At 38.6% G+C, this 12,468-nt stretch overlaps 1 protein-coding gene across 1 annotated transcript in view; it reads right to left on the reverse strand.

Annotated features, from left to right (window-relative positions):
• Positions 1 to 12,468, reverse strand: part of PRKCE (protein kinase C epsilon) — a 693,187-nt gene that overhangs the window by 189,163 nt on the left and 491,556 nt on the right.

The raw sequence follows: 12,468 nt of genomic DNA on the forward strand, positions 1-12,468 counted from the left end.
TAATGAAATTATTAATAAAGAAGTAAAGTAAAATTAATGAATAATCAGTACCTATAAAATAATAATAACCAAAAAAATCAGTCCATGCTATTTGAAAAGAAAGTAAGCGCTGGTCAGGGTTAAGTATGTGTGTGGTCCTATTGCCCTCTAGTGCTCCAGCCTATAAAGGGGTTATAGGTCCTGCTCTATCAGATATGGTAGATCCTCAGAACAAGGAGAGTCAGAGGAGAGATCAGGAGAATATTAGAACTGGAAAGGACCTTGAAAACTATCTAATAGGAATCCTTTGTTTCATGATGAGGACATTTCGTGTGGGTCTTTATTCTTGGCCCAGAAGGAAGTTTTGAGCTTTTATTCATATTTTCACCAACAGAGATAATACTGATGTGTCTAGTACAGTAGATAAATACAATGAAATAATGCTTTATCACCATCTATGAGAAGATACTCTAGACTGGGTAAGGAAAAGGCTAAGACTAGTCCTTCTTCCAAAAAATATAGACCTATTCTGCAATGAATGACTGAGGAGGGCTATGACCTCTCTACCCCCAGAAATCTTTAAAAATCAGGAAATCCCCAAGTGGTTGGGATATTTTCAATATAAACTAACCCAAAGGCATTGATGAGATAATCCTTCAAAAACCCTTAAGTGCAAGGAATGGGACAAAGAATATATCTGGGAACTCTACTAACTGGACAATATGTCTGAGAACTCTATCAATTCTGCCAACAAATTCTGGAGTATGGCTCTCTTAGAAGAATCAACATCAAAAAAAAAAAAGAATAAGAAGAAGGAGAATCAACATCCAAAATAGCCGAAGGGCATTACAATAATGCATGATGGCTGCTAGGTGTATAGAGTGTTCGACCTGAAGTCAGGAAGAATTGAGTTCAGATAGGAATCAAATCTGGAATTAGGGAGACCTGGATTCAAATGGGAATCAAATATCATTTCTTTGACCCTGGTCAAGTCATTTAACTTGCCTACCTCAGTTTCCTCATCTATAAAATAAGGAAAATCTCTCTCCAAGGATTGCTATGAGAATAAAATGAGATATTTGTAAAACACTTACAAACCTTAAAATACTATATGAATACTAACCAATGTCATTTTTAAAGCAATACTACGTGTTACCCCATACCAATAGTCAGCTATACTTGAGAAGCAACACAAAAGGAAATCTTCAATAATAATAATAATAATAATAGCTTGTACTTACTTGTATAGCACTTTGAAGTCTGCAATGTTTATGTGTTACTTAGTATGATCCTCACACCAATCCTTTGAGGAAGGCGCCATTATTATCTTTATTTTACAGGTGACAAAACTAAGTCTAGGAGTATAAGTGAGTTGCCCAGAGGCATACAGCTATTAAGTGGCTAAAGCCAGAAGGTTGTATTTAACTCACCAACTAGCTATCCATAGATACTTAAGACTAGAAGTCATAGTAAAGAAGTTGTTGAAAGATAAAAGATGGGCCCTGCTGGTGTCACTTTGGGACCTGAAGATACCAAAAGGATAAGATGGGAAAGCAATGGTCAAGCACATAAAGCATTTGACTTGGAGTCTAGCATTTAAGACCATGCTTACCTAGCACTGAGAAGGTGATTAAAAAATCCTAGTTGCCTTAACTAGAATCAAAGGACCAGGTTTGATTCCTGGTCCTGTGTGACTTTAAACAAGTCACTTCTCTTTTCTTGGAGGCAATCACACTCGATAATCTCTAAAAAGTCCCTCCAAATTCCAATATTCTCCAATTCTAACTCTTAATCCTATCTGAAGACAGACTCCAGTTCATTCTGTAGTTTCTCTCTAGAGTATTTAGGGAAAGATAAGAATAAGAACTGCACAGGAAGAGAAGGTAGGGAAAGGGTACTTAGGTAGAGGGAATGCCACACTGAAGAAACCATGGATCCACAAAGTAACCAAGTCAATAATTTCAGGTCAAACCCATTAGTCACGACCCACCTTCATGGCAGCAAGATCTGCTGAGACCTGGTTCACTCTAATTGCTTGGCTATGCAAACAAACTCTGCTGATCACTCTGAGAGACAGTCAGAACAAGTCTCAGAAGGATTAGGTAATCTTATATGTAGGCAGAGCCTGTGACTCAATGAAGCTCCAAACTCCAAAATTTCCTGGTAGATGTTAGCAAGGCAGACCCAACATGGAGCATCTCTGGATGTGGGGGGATTTCTGCAGGAAACAACAGGCAATTCTAGGATTCTTTGAGTGATGAGAGAAAAGGCCTAATGGGACTTCAATTTTAATTCAATCAAACATATAGCAAACACTTATTATGGCTCTAATGTAATGTGGAAAAATAGTCCCCTGCCTTCAACAAGCTTCTACTGGATTTCTTTTTTCTTTTTAAACTTTTACCTTCTTTCTATCTTACTATAAATTCTAAGACAGAAGAGCAGCAAGAGCTGGGCAACTAGGATTAAGTGACTTGGCCAGAGTCATACAGCTAAGTGTCTGAGGTCAGACTTAAATCCAGATCCTCTAGATTCCAGCCCTGGTAATCTATCCTGGCTGCCCCTTGTATTTGGATTCAAAATTATATATAGAGAAAAATTTTATCAAAGACAAATTTCTAGAAAAACTCTATAAACAGCTACATAATCATAGTGTTATTCTCTTAGACAAGGAACTTTGAAAAAATTAAAATTGATGTCAATAATAAAAATGTTATATTTTTGGAGATTTATTAAAGATCATTAGAAATCAAAGAATAAGGAGGATACAAAAACAAAAGACTATGTGCCTATGGCTGATTACCCCATTTAATATCCCCTTACTTAGCTTACTATGGCCATTATGCTGGTTGTAAGCCCAAGAAAGAGGCCCAAGAGGACCACCCACTCACTAATATCCTCTGTCTACAGGAAGTATATAATGACAGAAAGTCAGTGGACTCCTGGGAAATGTAGTTCTTTTTTTTTTTTTTAGGGTAACAAACTTTCAATTATACACTACAACAGTTTCCTATGCTACCTTTTCAAGTCCAAACTCTCCCACCAGGCTTTTAATGCTCTCCACAACTGCCACCCTACTCTTCATCCAACTTGATGTGAATTATTATTATTCTTCATCTTTCTTGTTCAAGCATCTGACTCTTGCTCATGTAGTCCCTAAAATTCCTGAATAAACTTCTTGTGCGTTAGTACATAACATTTGCACATCCTTCAAAGGCAAGTAGATCCCTCTGTGAAGGCTTTTCCAACAACTCTAGGATATATAAATTACTTTGTTCCATAAATGTCTATAATTTTTTTTTTTGCTATACCATCATTTCATTCATATTCAGATATTGGTCAATTTTGCTTTCTCCCTGTCCTACCTGTGTTAGTTTTGTCACCCCTTGTTGCCTCCTTCCCAACTAAGTAAACTCTAAGATGAGAGAGAGAGAGAGAGAGAGAGAGAGAGAGAGAGAGAGAGAGAGAGAGAGCATTTTTTAAACATTTACTATGAGTCACTTGCATATATGCAAGGCATATAAATACAAACAAGATAGTTCCTACTCTTAAGGAGTTTAAATTCTCAAAGAGAAAGATGAAGCATAAGGGGAACCTGGAAAGAGGGAAAACAGACTGCTAGTAAGGTTTATAGCAGTCTAGAGAGGGAATTGAGCTTGGAGAGAAATCAACCTCATGAGGTAGGTATTGGAAGAATCTTAGAGATCATTTCATCTGAGTACTTCAGGAGAAGAAGCCAGGGACTCACTGATCAAGAGATCAGGCCCCAAAATTAGAGCATCTCAAGAGAGTAAGGCTGAATGAATTCCTTTGTATTCTCCATTGCATGTAGAAAATGATCTTGAAAATATGTACATGTAAGAAGTAACATTCTTATAGAAAATGTGCTCCTAAACTTCTCCTCCAATAGCCCTAGATATAGAACCAGGCCTGGAGTCAGAAAGATTTGAGTTAAAATCTGGTCTTAAACAATTACTAGCTGTGTGACTTTGGGCAAGTCTTTTAATTCTGCCTCATCCTCCCCATCTGCCAAATGAGCTGGAGAAATAAATGGAAAACTACTCCAATATCAAGAAAACTCCAAATGGAGTCACAAAGTCAAACACAATTGAAATGAATGAAGGACAAAACTTCATAAATGGTGCATATTGTTCACCTATTACAAACTAGGTTAAAATGCTTTTTCATTTGCTGGATTGGAGCACACATGAATAACCAACTTTCTCTGTCCTTGTATCTCAACTCTACAGTGTCTTAATTCATGATGGTTAAGAAGGCATTTCATTTAGCAGCAAGAATTGGAAAGAGAAATTCCATTTAAAAATCACCCTAGACAATATAAAATACTTAGGAATCTATTTACTGAGACAAACACAGGAACTATATGAACACAACTACAAAACACTTTCCACACAATTAATCTTCATTTTTACAAAATTAGACCTAAACAATTAGAAAAACATCAACTGCTCATGGGTAGGACAAGTTAACATAATAAAAATGACCATCCTACCCAAACTTATTTACTTATTTAGTGCCATACCCATTGAACTACCAAAAAACTTTTTTTACTGAATTAGAAAAAACCGTAACAAAGTTCATTTGGAAGAACAAAAGATCAAGGATATCCAGGGAAATGATGAAAAAAATGTGAAGGAAGTGGGTCTTGCAGTACCAGATCTCAAACTATACTATAAAGCAGTGGTCATCAAAACAATATGGTACTGGCTAAGAGACAGAAAGGAGGATCAATGGAATAGACTTGGGGTAAGTGACCTCAGCAAGACAGTCTATGATAAACCCAAAAAAACCAGCTTTGGGGACAAAAATCCACTATTTGATAAAAAAAACTGCTGGGAAAATTGGAAGGCAGTATGGGAGAGATTGGGGTTGGATCAACATCTTACACCCTATACCAAGATAAACTCAGAACGGGTGAATGACTTGAATATAAAGAAGGAAACTATAAGTAAATTAGGTGAACACAGAATAGTATACATGTCAGATCTTTGGGAAAGGAAAGAATTTAAGACCAAGCAAGAGTTAAAAAAAAATCACAAAATTTAAAATAAATAATTTTGATCACATTAAATTAAAAAGTTTTTGTACAGACAAAACCAATGGAACCAAAATTAGAAGGGAAGCAACAAATTGGGAAACAATCTTCGTAACAAAAACCTCTGACAAAGATCTAATTACTCAAATTTATAAAGAACTAACCAATTGTACAAAAAATCAAACCATTCTCCAATTGATAAATGGGCAAAGTACATAAATAGGCAATTTTAAGTTAAAGAAATCAAAACTATTAATAAGCACATGAAAAAGTGTTCTAAACCTCTGATAATCAGAGAGATGCAAATCTAAACAACTCTGAGGTATGACCTCATACCTAGCAGATTGGTTGACATGACAAGAAAGGAAAGGAATGAATGCTGGAGGGGATGTGGCAAAGTTGGGATATTAATGGACTGCTAGTAGAGTTGTGAATAAATCCAACCATTCTGGATGGCAATTTGGAAATATGCCCAAGGGTGCTAAAAGACTGTCTACACTTTGATCCAGCCATAGCACTGCTGGGTTTATACCCAAAAAAGATAATAAGGAAAAAGACTTGTACAAGAATATTCATAGTTGCGCTCTTTGTGGTGGCAAAAAATTGGAAAATGAGGGACTTCCCTTCAATTGGGGAATGGCTGAACAAATTGTGGTATATGTTAGTGATGGAATACTATTGTGCTAAAAAGAACAATAAAGTGGAGGAATTCCATGGAGTCTGGAACAACCTCCAGGAAGTGATGCAGAGTGAGAGGAACAAAACCAGGAGAACATTGTACACAGAGACTGATATACACTGTGGTACAATTGAATGTAATGGTCTTCTCCACTAGTGGCAATGCAGTGATCCTGAACAATTCTGAGGGATTTACAAGAAAGAACACTATCTACTATTCAGAGGAAAAACTGTGGGAGTAGAAACACAGAAGAAAAACAACTGCTTGATTACATGGGTCAAGGGGGATATGATTGGGAATGGAGACTCTAAATGATCATCTTAGTGCAAACATCAACAACATGGAAATAGATTCTGTCCAAGGACGCATGTAATACCCAGTGGAATTGCACTTTGGCTACAGGAAGGGTGGGTGAGGAGAGGGAGGGAAAGAATATGATTCTTGTAACCAAATAATAATGTTCTAAATTGATGAAAAAAATTAAAATTAAAGAAAAGAAGAAGAAGGCATTTCATCTGAGGGGGAAATGGACCACCCAGAGGATTTCAACTCTTCTAGGACAAACTTTAGGTAACTTCCACTGATGGCAGGTGGGCCAGTCTATAAAGGCTTATAATCAGTTTCTGGCTAGATTCTAAGCACTAAATTTACCAAACAAGCAATGGCTAATGCCTTATGAGATAATAACTACAAGATGAGCCAGTGAAGAGAGAGTGGTCTTATCAAAATGGAAGGGTTTTTGGAAGTTATCTAGACCAATCTATCTTTGCTTACATTTGAGGAAATTGAGGCCAAGAGAGGGCAAATTATCTGTGTAAGGTCACACAGTTAATAAGTAGCTTGGAATTCAAGCTGAGCTCTTTCCACAATACCCTGTTTCCTTTTTGGTAGAAATGGCCATGCTCATCACCATCTCTATACCTCTTCAGTCACATACAACTCAAATACTCTCATTATCCCTCTTAGACACTATATAAGACATATCCATTCTTAGGAACAGAATCAGCCCTCCTTGAATGTCTTCCTTTAACCACTCGAACCCTTATTGATCACTTTCCTTTAAAATCCGTAACAACATAGAGGTGGAAAAGACTTGGAGGCGTTCAATCCAAATCATGCTTAGATAGGGATCCCCTCTACAATAGCCTTGTACAAACATCTACAACATTCATCCTAAAGAAGGGGAACTTTCACCTCTTGAGAAAGTTCATTCTACTCTTGGACTGTTTGAATTATGAGAACTCTTTTCCTTACACCAAATTCATGACTCCTACCCATCACTTCTTATTTTTCTAGGGCCAAACCATGTGAATTGAATCCTTCTTCCATAAGATAGCACTGAAGGAAATACATCATGTTCCCTGTTAAATCTTCTTTTCTCTAAGCTAAACATCTCTAGTTCCTTCCATGCTCATCCCAATCCCTTCACCATCCCAATAACTCCACCTCTAATTTACTTACATTATTCTCCACTCTTTTGTGACTACTAGTCTTGAAAGCTCTTTAAGGTCAAGGATCATGTCTTATAATTCTTCCTTTATAACATAGTATGAATTCTCTAAAATTTTATTGTTTGCTTGGGTAAAATAAAATCAATGAAAATTTATTTTGTGCCAGTAATGAACTACGTGAGGGAGACACAAAAATGAAACCATACCTCCCCTCCAGGAATTTACATTCTACAAGAGGATGCAAGGTGTACACAATTAAATAAAAACATCAAAATGTCAAGAAGGAGAGTCCTAATAATTTGGAGGAGGTGGGGAGGAAGGATTGGAAGAGAGAATCATGTAGGAGGTGGCATGCAAGATGAACCTTGATAGAAATTAAAGATTCTATTAGCAGGGAACAAGAGGAAGGGAATTCCCAACAAAAGGGGCAGCAAAAGCTTTTGTAGGTGGCTATCAAGTGTGAGGCTTTGCTCCTTTAAAACCCTTCCCCCACAGCCAACCCATATCAGTCCTAATTCGAAATATGAAGCAATGGTTGCCCTTCCTCTCCTTTGAGAAAGGATGGCTTGGTATCGATGCTGTCATTGAAAATGGATATGCTTTATTCAGCAAGCAATGTTTCTTTCATCTTTCCTCCCTCTAATCCTTAAAGAAAGATTGACCTTCGCAAATGCAGTTAAGTCGGTTTCTTTCAATTACATAACAAGGGCAAAGGACCTGATCCACTTTTTCTGTACCTTTTCAAAGTGATTACAGACAAGAGGGAGTCTTTCTCCTCCAACTGGATGGCTCTCCTTCTATAAATGTAACAGTGACCTTTAGAAGCAGCTTTAATGGTAGCTACTTCATTTTCCATGTTTCTCTGTTTCCAGGACATGATTAATTCTTGGCAAAGATTGCTTTTCTCACAGCTGAAAACACTGGCAGTCCACAAATGTGAATTACTAGGCTGGGAAATGAGAAATTGTTGCTCTCCAGATTGGGAGAACTTTTGCTCATGACTAATTAAAAGCATTATTAATTAGAAAATTACTCTGAGAATTATTGTGTTTTATCCCTTGCAATTAGGCTCCCAAATAAGGAGTTGCTAAGAGTTACAGAGCTTTACAGAGACCCCAGCTTTCAGTCAGACCGTCTCCTAAAATCACACCCCATGGCCGCCTGGTCACTTTCCTGTCCAGCCAATAAAAATGTCCAAGATTTCCAGGACTGTGTCTAAGCCAATTGGGATGAAAGACAAACTCAGAGACTATCTCAAAGAGTTTACCTAAATGGAATAACCAAGGATGGAATAGAGGGAAGGAAGGCTGGAGGACAAAGGGAGCCTCTTCAGAGTATATCAAGTTCTGTGTCCCTTTTGTGATAGGAAATGGGAAGGTGCCACTGGCTTAATGAAACAGGAATTTGTTATCTGCGGCTAATTACCCAAGTGTAGGAACCAGCCCTTCTAAGTTCACCACTAGTGGTGAATGGTGAGTGGAAAGAGAGTATAGGACACATACAGTTCTGCTACTACTGGCTGTGTGATCCTAGGGAAAATCACTCCATGTGCTGATTTCTGACAAATGGGGACCATAATCACAGGGTTACTGCATCAGGGCTAGAGCAGCTACACAGACATGGAGCCACTGATTCCATTGGAAGGTTCAGAACCTGGCCAGCTCTCAGACTCAAAGACTCTTAGGAGCTCACAGAAAGCATGCATTATAGCAGTCGTATAGTAGACACAGGGCATACTTCTGTTTGCCTCAGTTGTAAAATGGGGATAACAACAAACAGCCCTTATCTCTCAGGGTTGTCATAAGAATCAAACAAAATGCGTTATGAAGTGTTTGACACATAGAAGGTTCTATATAGATGCTAGATAATACTGTTCATTAATGGCCCTAGTAGACAAGTCACTTCACCACTTGTTTGTCTCAGTTTCCTCATCTGTAAAATTTGGATAATGGTAGTGCCTTCCTCCCATGGTTTTGTGAGGATGAAATAAGACAATTTGTAAAGCAGAGTTTGGCACATGGTAATGGCTACATAAATGTTAATTATTCGTCATCATTGGTATTATCATTATTCCCTCACAGTATGGTTTGAAAGGATCAAATGGGATAAAATTTATAAAGTGCTTAATGCTAAAGTGCACCATATAGGAGGCATTTTATAAATGCTTATTCCCTTCTCTTTCCCACCTGTCTCTGTGCTTTTTAATGCAACTCTCACTCAGGAACCAATTATGTAGACAGCTCTGTGATTCTGGAAATGTCACTTTATTGCTGTCTGCCTCAATTTCTTTGCTTATACAATGGGGATAATGATAGCCCCTACCTCCCAGGGCTGGTGCAAGGATCAAATGAAATCATAATTGCCAAATGTTTAGCATATAGTAAGGGTTATAGACTTAGTTATTATAATTATCATATAGTGTTAAATCTTAGAAACCAGCAATAAAAGTTCCTCACTATTGCTCCAGGTTGTGAGGAATATAGGGATATTTTTCATAATTACTAAAGACCATCCCAGGGAGAATAAATCAAAGGGGATCTTCAGAAGAGCCCAGATCATCTCCAGGGGGAATGTTTTATAAGAGGATTCCCCACAGGCATCCAGGTAGGGAAGTGGATAGAGCTTTAAGGATGGAGTCCAGAGGACCTGGGTTCAGGTCTGACATCAGACACTTCCTAATTGTGTGACTCTGCTAAAGTCACTTAACCCCAATTGCATAGCCCTTACTGCTCTTCTCTCTTAGAATTGATACTAAGATAGAAGGTAAGGGTTAAAAGAGAGACAGGGAGACAGACAGACAGACAGACAGACAGACAGACAGACAGACGGACAGAGGGGGGATGCCCCACAGGGGAAGTCATGAATAGAATCAGTCACTCAGAGTAGTACAAGACAGAGTTGTATATAATTGCTATTATCAAGAGAAAAGCTACTCACTGCACTCTGGGAAAAACAGAGGCTGAGACAAGAAGCAGATGACACAGTGTAGAAAGAAGTGGCTTAAATCAAATGGGTTCACATATGCCAAAGGCTTTACAGGATTTACAGCCTCTATAAATGCCAACTATTATTAGAAGATGACAGGAGACAATATACCTACTGGGTCAAAGAAGAGGAAAGGCAAAAAAATTACCCTTTCTGGGACAAATGCGTAACTTCTCAAAGGGATTGTGCATAAAGTCTCACCTCTGAAAAGAGGAATTTCAGAATCCCAAAGGCTTTCTCAGTATCTAACAAGGGAAGTCCCCCTTGGGATTACAGAGTAAGGTAAAATGCACCCTAAACTGGGGCAGCTAAATGGCTCAGGAGATGGAGAGTCAAGCCTGGAGAAGGGAGGTCCCAGATTCAGATCTGGCATCACGTGGACCCTGGGCAAGTTGTTTTACACTGATTGCCTAAGGCTTTACCACTCTCCAGTCTTGGAACCTATTCTGAATATTGATTCAAAGACAGAAGATAAGGGGTTTTTTTAAAGTCTTATTTTCAATTTAATCTATTAAATATTCATGGGATACCTCCTATGTACATGGCATCTCCCCTAATAGAATGTAAGCTCTTTGCTGCAAGGGAATATATTTTTTATTTGGGGGGGGATCCCCAGGACTTAGCACTGTGCCTAAAACATTGTAAGCACTTAATAAATGCTTACTGATTAATTCATTCTATGTGAGGTGGTGGCCTAGATTCTGAGAACCCAGGAACCAAAGGTTTCATCCCAAGCCCAAGAGTAGTAATGATGGCAAACTCAATAAATTTCATTGTAGGAAAAATCAGACTGTCTTGGATTTTTTTTCCCTGTTGAATACCCAAGAACTTTCCACCTGGATTCTTAACACATCATCTACTGAAAGATTTCTGTGGACAATTCCTTGTCTTTATCTTGCAGTACAAGAGGTTAGAAAGGTGCACTATATCAGTGAATAGTAAGTAGGCTTTAACACAGTAGAGGGATGATTAAGCTCTGAGTTATAGTTAGAAGAAGACTTTTGAGAGTTCCTTAGAGACCAAGGAGCAAGAGCAAGGAGATTAAATCAGTTAATACTTAAAGAAATCCATTCAGGGGCTGCTAGGTAGCACAATGGATAGAACACCTGACCTGGCATCAGGAGGACTTTGGTTCTGATCTGGCCTCAAAAGTTTCCAAGCTATGTAACCCTGAGCAAGTCATTTAACCCCCACTGCCTAGCCCTTGCTGTTCTGCCTTGGAACCAATACACAATATTGATTCTAAGATGGGAGGTAAGGGTTTAAAAAAAATTCTAAGACAGAAGGTAAGGATTTTACAAAAAATTAATTCAAACTATGTACTGAAAGGGCAAATACTGAAACTGAAACTTAAAGACTTTGATCACAGAATGAGAAGACAGAACTTCTTGGAAAAGACTCTGATGTTGGAAAATATTGTAGGCAAAAGGAAAAGAGGATAGTAGAGGATGAGAGAGATCGATAGTGTCATGAAAACAACCAACATGAACTTGGCCCCATTTTGAGAAATAATGGAGGATAGAAGAGTCTGGTGTGCTAGGGTCCATGAGGTCATGAAGAGTCAAACACAACTGAATGGCATGGGAACAGCCAACATGGAGGATAGAAGAGTCTGGTGTGCTAGGGTCCATGAGGTCATGAAGAGTCAAACACAACTGAATGGCATGGGAACAGCCAACATGGAGGATAGAAGAGTCTGGTGTGCTAGGGTCCATTGGGTCATGAAGAGTCAAACACAACTGAATGGCATGGAAACAGCCAACATGGAGGATAGAAGAACTTAGTGTGCTATGGTCCATGGGGTCATGAAGAGTCAAACACAACTGAATGGCGTGGGAACAGCCAACATGGAGGATAGAAGAGCCTGGTGTGCTAGGGTCCATGGGGTCATGAAAAGTCAGACATGACTGAATGACTGAACAACAACAACAATAGTGAGGGTGCATTTCCAAAGACTCCCCCAAGATCCTCTAAAGGGTCACTAGCTCCATTTAGAAAAAGACCCGGAGAAGCAACGTCTTTTCTTAGTAGTTTTTGTTTTTTTTTTCCCTCAAAGACTCCCTATAAGGTGATGTAATTATTTGCCCAGAGGGGTTACACTGAGGTACAAAATGACTGTCCAGAAAGCCCTGGGTAATAAGACAAGTTTCTTTCAGCATTGTTTGAGCAATTAGTAATACATAAACAGATTAGACTCATGTTCTGCCTCCTTGATTTGCTCTCTCCTCCTCTCTGTGGTTCTGGAAGGAGGGTCATTTTCCAGGGGATTAAGGAGAGCACACAACTCTGTACCCTGGTAGGTTTTCTTCTTGCGGTCA

The sequence above is a fragment of the Monodelphis domestica genome, chromosome 1 (assembly GCF_027887165.1).
Source record: "Monodelphis domestica isolate mMonDom1 chromosome 1, mMonDom1.pri, whole genome shotgun sequence".
In the NCBI taxonomy this organism is placed as follows: Eukaryota; Metazoa; Chordata; class Mammalia; order Didelphimorphia; family Didelphidae; genus Monodelphis; species Monodelphis domestica.